The sequence below is a fragment of the Euphorbia lathyris genome, chromosome 3 (genome assembly GCF_963576675.1).
Source record: "Euphorbia lathyris chromosome 3, ddEupLath1.1, whole genome shotgun sequence".
NCBI classification, from domain to species: Eukaryota; Viridiplantae; Streptophyta; class Magnoliopsida; order Malpighiales; family Euphorbiaceae; genus Euphorbia; species Euphorbia lathyris.
In genome coordinates this window covers 53,303,302-53,316,302 of record NC_088912.1, presented here as the reverse complement: position 1 = coordinate 53,316,302, position 13,001 = coordinate 53,303,302, and positions in this window count along the sequence as shown.

Here is a 13,001-nt window from a genome sequence, read left to right as displayed (position 1 = left end):
AAGAAATTGAAGCTCACTCAAAATTCCTTAGTGATTGCAAAAGGAAGCACGTGTTGTACTCTATACAAAAAAAATGCATTCATTTGCAGAGATGGATTGCATCCTCTTAAAGAGGGATCTTCACCAAACTTGTGACATAAAATATTGACTTACAACAGTGACAAAGGGTTATAGATACTAGAAATAAAGGAACTTGTTCCTTTTAATGGTACAACATTATCTCCATGCGGCTGTTATCCATTTGTCAAGCAACATAGAGTTTCATTCAACAAGTCATCAAGCAAAGAGTCAAATGTTTGTGGTCCCTTGAAAACTGAGACCTTGGGAGGTAACAAATATTTTGTTACTTTTATTGATTATGCATCATGAAAGCTTTGGATGTACATACTAAGAACAAAAGGTCAGGTATTTCAATCATTCCATAATTTTCATATCATGGTTGAAAATGAGACTAACAAGAAATTCAAATGTCTCTAAATGGATAATGGATGTGAATACACGTCACACGACTTTGAGAACTATTGTTCCAAATATGCAATTTGGCATGAAAATACTGAATTAGGTACCCCAAAACATAATGGCGTGGTAGAAAGGATGAATTGGACCACTGTGGAGAGGGTTATATACATGCTCAAGTTGGCTAAGTTACCTAAGTCATTTTGGGAAGAAGAAGCTTTCTATGTTATTGACAGGTCTCCATCACTTGCTCTGGATTTTGATATTCTAGAAAGTATAGATTAGCAAACATGTTTGATACTCTCATCTAAAGGTGATGCGAACCCACGAGGAACAGTGCCTCAAAAACCCGATAACTAGATTTGATCCCTAGGAAAGCTAACGAATCAGGGTCGGACAGAAAAGAACCCTTACAAAACTAGGTTGTAAAGACCCAATCCCAGTCTCCAACAATTAAGGATTTAATCCCGAATTTTTCAAAGTAGTGCCCCAAAGAACACAAGAGAAACCACTCACAAACTCTTAAGAGTAATATTTTTATTAATACCAAACTTGTGTCTTACATATGAAAAAGCTCACCCTTAAATAGGTAAAGCAAATACAAACAATGACTTGAATTCCCTTACATATCTTTGATAACAACAATAATACAAGGGCATTTAAGTACTTTATTTAGTCAACCATTAAGACAAAGAAAATCAATACACATAATTTGACAATAATGCAAATGAGAAAACAAGACTCAATTCTCATGGAATTGATTAGGTTCACATGGTTTTTGGAAGTTGTAATTTTGACCATTGAAAAAAATTAAATCAATTCATATTGAATTGACATAAATTCAAATGGTTAAAATTCATATGGTGATTTTTTACTCAATTTCACCGTTTGTTTTCTTTAGTCCGTGTTCGGTTTCTTTGATGTGTCCGCTTTCCGAATAACCCGAGAGGTACGACAAAGTTAGAGCTTCCTGAATTTCATTTGTGTCATTTTGCTCCGACATATCTAACATTTGCACCACATATGTTTGAAGCTCCTCTTCGAACTTCTTTGCGCGTGCTCGAGTAACAGGTCCATCCGGTAAATGTATTCGCTCCATGTGAGAATCCAGATTTTCAACCCGGGTTATATCATTCCCTCCCTCCTCAGAAGGATTCGACCTCGAATCAGAATCTGCATTATAAAAAGATAAATCAGTAACATTAAAAGTAGCAGATACATTATACTCGCCAGGTAAATCAATTTTGTAAGCGATGTCATTAACACGCTCCAGAACTCGAAAAGGACCATCGCCTCGGGGTTGAAGCTTATTTTTACGAAGTCCTGGAAATCTCTCTTTTCGAAAATGCACCCACACCAAATCACCAAGTGCAAACACAACCCATTTATGATGTTGGTTTACTTTAGAAGCAACCCGTCTATTTTTTTCTTCAATGTGCTTGCGAACCTTCTCATGAATGGATTGCACTAATTCTGCTTTCTTAACGCCATTTGTACTAGACTTGGCATCCACAGGTAAAGGTAGTAAATCCATAGGAGTAAGAGGGTTAAGACCATAAACAACTTCAAATGGTGAAAACAACGTAGATGAGTGAATACTGCGATTATATGCAAATTCTACCATAGGTAAACACTCTTCCCAATTCTTAAGATTTTTCCCAACCACAGTACGCAAAATTTGACCAAGAGTTCGATTAACAACCTTGGTTTGTCCATCCGTTTGAGGATGACAAGCAGTAGAATACAAAAGCTTAGTACCCAATCGACTCCACAAAACACGCCAAAAATGACTTAAAAATTTAGCATCTCGGTCGGATACTATAGTTTTTGGTATTCCATGCAACTTTACGACCTCTCGAAAGAAAAGGTCAGCAACATTGGTAGCATCATCGGTTTTATTGCATGCAATGAAATGTGCCATTTTGCTAAACCTATCAACCACAACAAAAATGGAATCACGACCTTTCTTTGTCCTAGGTAACCCAACAATAAAGTCCATAGAAATATCTACTCAAGGTTCCGTAGGCACGGGTAACAGGGTATAGAGACCTTGGGAAAAAACCTTAGACTTAGCCTTTTTACAAGCGATGCACCTAGAACAAAGTCTATTGACATCCCTACGAATTTTTGGCCAAAAGAAATGTTCATGCAAAATATCTAAAGTCTTACGAACCCCAAAATGTCCCATCAGTCCACCATCATGGGCTTCCCGAACAAGCAATTCTCGATATGAACATTGTGGCACACATAGTCTATTTTCACAGAATAAAAAGCCATCAAGTAAATAGAATTTGTCCACCGCAGACTTACCGCATGCAAGATACATATCACCAAAATCAACATCACCTTTATACAACTCCTTAAGATGTGTAAATCCCAAGAGCTTAGTATTCAAGGAACTTAAAAGAATATACCTGCGTGATAGTGCATCAGCCACCACATTTTCTTTACCTTGTTTGTATTGAATAGTATATGGAAAAGTCTCAATGAACTCCATCCACCGGGCATGTCGTCTATTCAACTTACCTTGTCCCTTGAGGTGTTTTAGGGACTCGTGATCAGAATGAATAACAAACTCCTTAGGCTAAAAGTAATGTTGCCATGTTTCCAACGCCCTCACTAGAGCGTATAACTCTTTGTCATGGGTGGGGTAATTAAGTGCAGTCCCACTCAACTTCTCACTAAAGAAAGCACTTGGTCTTTTATAGTACATCAAACAGCACCAATACCTATGTCGGAGGCATCACATTCAATCTCAAATGCTTTCTCAAAGTTAGGTAATGCAAATACAGGAGTAGAACATAATTTATCCTTCAAAATATTAAAAGCATTCTCATGTTCTATTCCCCATGAAAATCCTACTATCTTTTTAATCACCTCAGTGAGGGGAGCAGCTAAAGTGCTAAAGTCCCTCACAAATCGTCTGTAGAATGATGCTAAGCCATGGAAGCTTCGCACCTCAGACACACTACTAGGTGTAGGCCAATCGCGGATTGCCTTAACCTTTTCCTCATCTACTTTAATTCCTTTAGCAGACACAACATAACCAAGGAAAATAATTTGGTCTGTGCAAAAGGAACATTTAGACAAGTTAGTATATAATTGTTCTTTTCTAAGCACATCAAAGACACTCCTTAAGTGACCTAAATGCTCTTCTAAAGACCTACTATATACCAATATGTCATCAAAGTAGACCACCATAAACTTACCTATAAATGCATGCAACACATGATTCATTAAGCGCATAAAAGTTGACGGTGCATTGGTTAGACCAAAAGGCATAACGAGCCATTCATACAATCTGTGTTTAGTTTTAAATGCGGTTTTCCATTCATCCCCTTCTTTCATACTAATCTGATGGTATCCACTTTTCAAATCTATTTTACTAAACACAATAGCTCCATGTAATTCATCCAACATATCATCTAACCTAGGAATAGGGTGATGATATTTTACCGTAATGTTGTTGACGGCTCGACAATCAACACACATTCTCCAACTTTCGTCTTTTTTGGGAACAAGAAGCACAGGTACGGAACATGGACTCATCGACTCCCTCACGTACCCTTTTAGCAAGTAACTCCTCCACTTGATGTTGTAACTCCTTCGTTTCCTCAAGATTACACCGATATGCTGAACGGTTAGGAATGACTGCCCCAGGTACTAGGTCGATCTGATGTTCGATGCCCCAAATAGGTGGTAATCCTTTAGGCAATTCCTCAGGCATTACATCTTGATATTCCTGCAAAAGATAAATACAAGAACTAGGCAGGACATTATCAGCTTGACATACATATGCTTCTCTATAAACAAGTAATAAGACAGGTTTATTTACAGAAAGAGCATACTTAACCTCGCTGGACCTCGCAAAGAAATTAGCCTTACCCCACCCCACACTATTATTCTCTCTTGAATCTCCTTTTGCATGTGGCCCCTCTCCTTTTGTAATTTCAGAATTATTTTTACCTCGACTCTCTCGCTCTTTGGCCATATCATTATCTATTCTCTTTTTTCTTTTTTTTTTTGAATTTTGCTTTTCTCTCGCCAAATCCTCATTTTCATCACTCTTCTCACCATGCTTTTCTCTCGACTCTCGTTTATCATCAGATGATACATGAGTTTTATTAGAAACAGTCCCACTATGATTTCTAAGCTTGATTTGGTTTTCATAGACCTCTGTAAGCGTTAAGGGAGCTAAAACAATTTTTTTACCAACATGTTCAAAACTGTAACGGTTTCTTCTCCCTAAATGCATAGCATCTCTATCAAACTTCCATGGTCTACCCAACAAAATATGACCAGCCTGAATTTTGAGGGACACTAAGACTTGTCTATTTACTTTAATCTGCCCACAATCATTTAACCATTGCAATTTATAAGGGCGTGGGTGCTTTATGACTAGTAACCCTAGCTTCTCTACTAAGGTGGTACTAGCTACATTAGCACAACTACCACTATCAATAATCACACTACATACCTTGCCTTGCACGAGACATCGAGTGTGGAAGATGTTTTCCCGTTGTATCTTATCCTCAGCAATCTTCATTTGAGAATTCAATAGTCGTAGGACGACTAATGACTCCCCTCGTTCGGCTCTAGTGAAGCCTTCCGCCTCCTCAGAGTCTTCATCTTCTTCTTCGACCTCATCATAGTCACTTTCAATGTCCGTGACTACTTCTCCACCCCTCATGATCATGGCTCGTCTATTTGTGCATTCGGATGCTATGTGACCGAATCCCAAACATTTAAAACACTGAAGTTTTCTTGGTCTCGGTTTCTCTTCTCCCTTCTGCTTATTTTTGTCAACCGAGTCTGACTTGTGTTTGGCATTGTCAAACTTTGAAGGAAATCTGCTTCCTTTCTCTTGGTTACCCCACTAGTTCTTCCAATTAGAGTTAGAAGATGATGAACCTCCCGTGTAGGATTTGTCATATTTTCTCTCCTTGAGTTGTCGTTCTACTATCTTTGCTGCATGTACCATGTCTTCCACATCTACATAGTGTTGCAACTCAACAATAGTAATGGTTAAAATTCATATGGTGATTTTTTACTTAATTTCACCGCTTGTTTTGTTTAGTCCGTGTTTGGTTTCTTTGATGTGTCCGCTTTCCGAATGCTTATTTTTGTCAATCGAGTCTGACTTGTGTTTGGCATTGTCAAACTTTGAAGGAAATCTGCTTCCTTTCTCTTGGTTACCCCACTGGTTCTTCCAATTAGAGTTAGAAGATGATGAACCTCCCGTGTAGGATTTGTCATACTTTCTCTCCTTGAGTTGTCGTTCTACTATCTTTGCTGCATGTACCATGTCTTCCACGTCTACACAGTGTTGCAACTCGATAATATTAATGGTTAAAATTCATATGGTGATTTTTTACTCAATTTCACCGCTTGTTTTGTTTAGTCCGTGTTTGGTTTCTTTGATGTGTCCGCTTTTCGAATAACCCGAGAGGTACGACAAAGTTAGAGCTTCCTGAATTTCATTTGTGTCATTTTGCTCCGACATATCTAACATTTGCACCACATATGTTTGAAGCTCCTCTTCGAACTTCTTTGCGCGTGCTCGAGTAACAGGTCCATCCGGTAAATGTATTCGCTCCATGTGAGAATCCAGATTTTCAACCCGGGTTATATCATGCTAAGAACGAGTTTATATTTATGAATTTTAATCCTTTATTCGATAATCCTATGAAGCGTGCGAAGTTCAAAATGAAATAATTTAATCACTTTCAAGTTACACGAAGATGAAATTGATTCAAAAATCACCATATGAATTTCAACCATTTGGATTTATTGGAAAAATAAAATCAATTCAATATGAATTGATTTAATTATTTCAATGGTCAAAATGACAATTTCAACACAATGTGAACCTTATCAATTCCATATGAATTGACTTGGTTTTTCATTGTATGGAAACATTTATGTAGTATTTTGTTTTTATGGTTGACTAAGTTAATTCCCTAATTACCCTTGTACTATTGTTAGTGTTTAAGGTGTATAAGGGACAATTCTAGGAGATTTTATATGGTGTTATGATAGTTCCATGTAGGATACCGAATTGGAACTTATATCCAATAGAATGCATTCATGTGTATTCATTAATACACTTCAGCTGGGTCCATATTAAATTGGAAAATAAAAAATTAAAAACTAAATTTTACATTATTTACTCTGTCATTAATGGAATTTTCGATCCCTCCCACCACTTCCTGTGTTTAACTGCAAAACAATCTCTTCCTGTGTTTTTTCCGATTTTTTCTATTTATGGTAGCCAACGACTTCACCTTCATCCGACTTCCCGATTTCTTCGATTTTTTCTGTTTCTGGCAGCAAACGACTGCACCTTCAATCCGACTTCCCGTGCTTTCTTCGATTTTGTCTGTTTCTGGCAGCCAACAACTGAAACTTTCGGTGGCCACGGATTGTCTCCGGTAGATTCGAAAAGTAGGGTGGTTTAGAAAAACCAGAACTGCGCAACAAAGTCGCCATAGATAGCAACGACAGTCGGCGGAGGTAAAAGGGTAGAAAAAGGTTGCAACGACAGTCGCCGGAGGTAAAACAACAACAGTTAAACACTTACCAAACATAGGAAATAACGCAAGTTTTAGTTCTAAATTTTTATTTTTTAATTTAATAAGTGGGCTAGCGTAATTCAAAAAAAAAAAAAAGTGGGCTAGCTGAAGTGTATTGATGAGTAAATCGTGGATGCATTTTATTGGATATAAGTTCCAATTGGGTATCCTACATGGAACTACAGTAGCACCATATAAAATCTCCAATTCTAGTCATGGTTTATTTGTGTTTTATGTATTTAAGAGTGAGCCCTTTCATTTGCAAAATGCACCTTTTGATGAAATAAAAAAAAAGAGTTTGTGAGTGATTTGTTTTGTGTTCTTTTAAAGAACTACTTTGAACAGTTCGGGACTAAATCTTTAACTGTTGGAGACTGGGATCGGGTCTTTACAACTAAGTTTTGTAAGGGTTCTTTTCTATCTGACCCTGATTCGTTAGCTTTCCTTGGGTTCAAATCTAGTTGTCGGGTTTTCGAGGCACTGTTCCTCGTGGGTTCGCATCAGTTTGGTATCAGAGCTGAGCTCTATCTTTTCAGGTTTTATCTATCCATAATATTCTTTGATATTTTATTTTATTTTATTTTCTTCTTTTTTTTAATTTTCTGTTAGAAGTAAAAAGAAAGAAAAAAAAATTATTGTTCTAATTTTGAGAAAAAAAAATCCATTGATAGTGAAAAAAAAAAGAAAGAAAGAAAAAGGAAAAAAATCAAAGCTTTTCTTTCCAGCATATTCACAAAGTTATATTTTATATGTAGCATAAAAAAAAGAAAAAAAAATTAATAGCACATTACGTAAACAGTTTGATCTCAATTCCCTTATATATTTTTTTTCTTTCCTCCTTTTATTTTTTTCACTTATATTATTTTATTAGTCGTTTTATCGTCGTTGAAATTTTGGTTATCAGTTTGATTTATTCGCATCCCTTTCATTGTTTAACGTCTTGCTTCTTAGGTTGTACGATTAAATTTTGGGTTTTTTACTGTTGAGTTTTTAAAACTGAATTTATTCTACTGAGTTCTTTAAAGAACACTGTACGAGAAATCGAGCGGTAAAAGGCACAGAGTGGTGAGCATATCAGAGAGAATAGCTAAAAAAAATTGAGCGAAACACCGAGTGAATCGTAAGTTTTTTTTTATTTTTTTATTTTACTTGATCTATTTGAATTTCTTTTGCGCAATAATATGGAAGACGATCAAGTGTTAACAATGTTGAATCGCTTGATGGAACGTATGGACATCATGGAAGAAAATCAATGAGTTGTTCTAGAAACAAACCAAGGCGATGTAATGTATCATTATGATGACAATGAAAGATCAACTAGAAATCAGGGTGACTATGGTAGAGAAGAAATAGGTCTTGGGAATGTAAAATTCAAAATATCATCGTTTGGTGGAAGAGACGATCCCGAAGCTTATTTGAAGTGGGAGAAGAAAATGGAAATGATTTTTTACTATAACAATTTTTCAGAAAAGAAGAAGGTACAAAAAGCTATTACAGAATTTTCAGATTATGCCTTAATCTGGTGGGATCAATTTGTGACAGCCAGAGAAAGGTGTAGAGAGCCACCAATTGATTCTTGGAAAGAGCTAAAAGCTGTTATGAGAAAATGATTTGTTCCTAACCATTTCTATGTGGGTTTGTACAAACACATGCCGAGTCTACTGCAAGATTTCAACCGGGTCGAGAACTACTACAACAAACAAGATTTCATATCTCGATATGAGATTATTGGTAACAGCGATAAACGTACATATGTAAGTGAAGAAATAAAGGGTGAAAAGATTGGAAAAGATGTTGATGAGTCAGGCAAAGTGAAGGAAGAGTCTAAGAGCACTACATGCAATGATGAGGGTGATGCTCTTAAAATTGAAGAACTAACAAAGAAAGATGAAACACCGCCGAACAAAAAAATTGAAACAAGATCTCAAGTTGAGGATGATGTAGAGAAGGTTGAGATTCAATATGTATCTGCATCTGACCAATGTTATATTTCAGGGATTCTGGTTGCAAGAGAAGATGAGGTAAAAATTGAAGAACAACTATGTGTAGTTGAAAAGACAAATTTTGTTGATTTCGTGGGTGTTGAAAAGATACGTACTTACACTAACAAACTTGACATTTGTTTGTTTAGTGTTCTGGATTCTAAATTCCAGGTGTTCATGCCTATCTGTGAACAACATTGCGATTTGAGGAAGAATCATCTTAAAGAGAGGGGGAATGATGAGAATCGAATCCATACTAAGAGCGAGATTATATTTACAAATTTTAATCCTTTATTCGATAATCCTATGAAGCGTGTGAAGTTCAAAATGAAATAATTTAATCACTTTCGAGTTACACGAAGATGAAATTGATTTAAAAATCACCATATGAATTTCAACCATTTGGATTTATTGGGAAAATAAAATCAATTGAATATGAATTGATTTAATTATTTCAATGGTCAAAATGACAATTTCAACACAATGTGAACCTTATCAATTCCATATGAATTGACTTGGTTTTTCATTATTGGTTTTTCATTGTATGGAAACATTTATGTAGTATTTTGTTTTTATGGTTGACTAAGTTAATTCCCTAATTACCCTTGTACTATTGTTAGTGTTTAAGGTACATAAGGGACAATTCTAGTCATGGTTTATTTGTGTTTTATGTATTTAAGGGTGAGCCCTTTCATTTGTAAAAGGCACCTTTTGATGAAATAAAAAAAAAGAGTTTGTGAGTGATTTCTCTTGTGTTCTTTTAAGGCACTATTTTGAACAGTTCGGGACTAAATCTTTAACTGTTGGAGACTGGGATCGGGTCTTTACAACTAAGTTTTGTAAGGGTTCTTTTCTGTCCGACCCTGATTCGTTAGCTTTCCTTGGGTTCAAATCTAGTTGTCGGGTTTTCAAGGCACTGTTCCTCGTGGGTTCGCATCAAAAGGTGTTTGGATATAAGAAATCTGTTCATGGGCCTAAAAAGTACATGTCAAAGCTTGATGATAAATCAATTCTTATTTTCTTCATACTGGAAATTTGTTCACGAGCCTAAATAGCACAGGTCAAACTGTGGGACCTATAGAAAAAATTCATTAGAAGCAGAGATATAGTCTTTCAAGAAAATGAGACTACAAAATACTTTAAGAAGAATGAGAAACTAGAATATGTGATTGATGTCATTTCGGATAACATCCTTTCACCACCAAACAATGCTACAAGTGGAGAAGATGTACGAATTCAATTCAATGATAAATTTCCAAAAGTAATGGAGCATCATGAGCCAAACGATATTGATGAGCATGGGGAAAATCCTACCTAAAAATAAGAAGCTGAACACCATAAGATCTATCAATGATCGTCGACTGACACCAAAGTATCCTACTTTTGAGTATATTCTCCTTACTGGCGGTAGGAAACTAGAGAATTTTTTAGGAAGTTCCAACTTATCCAAACAAAGAATCTTAACTACAGGTAATGCAATAGGAGATTAATTCTTTGCACAAAAATCAAATATATGAGTTAGTTGAACTTCCTATAGGAAGAAAAATGTTGAAAAACAAATGGAATTTCAAACTCAAACGAGATGGAAACAGAAAGCTGGTGAGATACGAAGCTCGTCTAGAAGTGAAAGGTTTCAATATAAGAAAGGTATTGATTTTAATGAGATATTTTCTCCAGTGGTTAAAATGACCTCTATTCGTGCAGTTATAAGCTTGACATCTAGTTTAGATCTAGAGCTTGAACAACTAGATGTTCCTTCATGGTGACTTGAATGAAAAAATCTACATGGAGCAACCAAAAGGATTTGAAATGGAGGCAAAAGAACACATGGTTTTCAAACTATAGAAAAGTCTCTATGGGTTAAAACAAGCACACATACAATGGTACAAGAAGTTCAATTCTTTCATAAGTAGTCACGGCTATTAGAAGATCTAGGCAGATCCATATGCCTACTTCAAAAGAGTTTCTGGTAACAACTTCACCATTTTGTTGTTATATGTTGATGATATGTTGATTGTGGGACAAGATGCTCTATTAATTCTCAAATTAAAGAGAAATTATCAAAGTCCTTTGACATGAACGAATTGTTGGTCCCGTGTGATTAGTTCTAGGGGGGTTAGGAACTAATATAATTTTTTCGTTTAATTATGCTGACTTAGTATAATTCTTTGGTTAACTTAACTTAGTTCAGGTCAGCACGGCCGAGAAGTGTAAGACAGCTTTAGTCAGATGCTGACTAGAACTGTTTTACTCGTGAGTTGGAAATTACCACTTGAGGCCAGCTTCCAACTCAGCACTAAGATTACTCAGTGTCAGCTCTTACAATTTATATCCTGAGCAATTTAATCAAGCAACACATATATAGATATATTGAGAGAGAGTTAGAAATTACTCAGTACGACTTATCCTGGTTCGGCCTCTCTGCCTACGTCCAGTCCCCAGAGTCCCTTCGGGCTTTTTCAATCCAATACTGAGCTCTTTAAAGGTAGAGCACAAACCGTTTACAAGGCAGTTGAATATGCAAGAGTACCGTCCTCTATTCGTCTACTCAACTCCTACTAAGTGCTATAACCGAACACCTAGATTTCTCTACCGCTGAGTACTTAAAACCGAGTACTCAGCACAACTCTCTCAATTTTACAATTGATACAAACTTGTTCTTTTCTAGATGAAGAACACTTTAGACGATTACAAAATCAATCTAGCTTTTACACAGAAATGAAAGTTTGGTGTAAGATCTTTTTCTTGTGCTTTGTATTTTTCTCTTTTCTCTTTTTGTATGTCTCGAATCGGCTGAGGATCCAAGAATGAGCTTGTCCTTTTATAGTTGAGGTCTGAAGCTGTAATGATTTGAATATGGATTTATCTGTTGGATTCAAACGGCTTTTTCTTGCGACATGTTCTGGTCAGCTTCAGATTTTGCAGGCCAATCCTGTCGTCTGAATTCCGCAGTCGTCACACTTGTCTTCTTCCCGCAGGTGCGTCTTCTAGTGCCAATTCGTCTTTTAGCTAACAAACAATTGACCCATGCATCTTGAAATTGACTCTGTGCGTAATTCCGAGATTTCTATTATTGGTGCAGGCAGTTGTCGGATCTTGTCTTTTAGCAAACGGATCATTCGTGCTGTCCTAATGAACACTCAGCTTGACTGCTTTGACGTTGCTATTGTTCCATTTTTCTGAGTCGTATTTTTACTCAGCTTCCGTGGTCAGCTTCGTCTGCAAGCATTGGCTTAAAGGAAGACTTCCTTTCTTTGATCCTGAGTTCCGTTCCACTCAGCTTCTTTGGTCAGCTTCATCTTTGAGTATTTTTTCTGAAGATGACTTTTCTTCTATTATGCTGAGTTGCACTCCACTCAGCTTGTGCTGTGTTCTCATGCTGACTTCGTCCTATCTTACTTTTTGGTTCTGTTTTGATTTATGTTTATACTCAACATTGAATAAACATATTAGTACAATTAAATCAAAGCACTTAAATTTAATTGCCCCGTAATCATGGATTAACTTAAATAATTTTGTCAAATCAAAATCATGTGGAAAGGTGTTTCAACAAACTCCCCCATTTTGATGTTGGCAAAATATTTAATTAATGGAACTCAGTTTTGAATTTCGCCATGATTGAGTTATTTTTTATTCTTCTAAAGTTACTCCCCCGTAAGGGTTGCATCTATTGACTTAACTTATCTCTAAACCTTCTAAGATTTAATCGAGGAATAATTAAGACATGCCTATACTGACTTAGTTCAATTCTAGACCTTCCAAGATCTAATTCAGATGAGCCTATGTCAGTTTTCAGAAGAGAACATATTTATACTCAGTTTGATACACGGTTAGTTTAGGTATCATAGATTTTATAAAGATTCATGTATCAGAGCAATTGAGGGGATGTATCAAGGTTAATGTGTACTGAGTTATTTTACTTGTATGACCCTTCTTAATTTTGTTTGTTTGTTCACTTTAAGACAGATTAGCATATAGCACAACAAGCAAG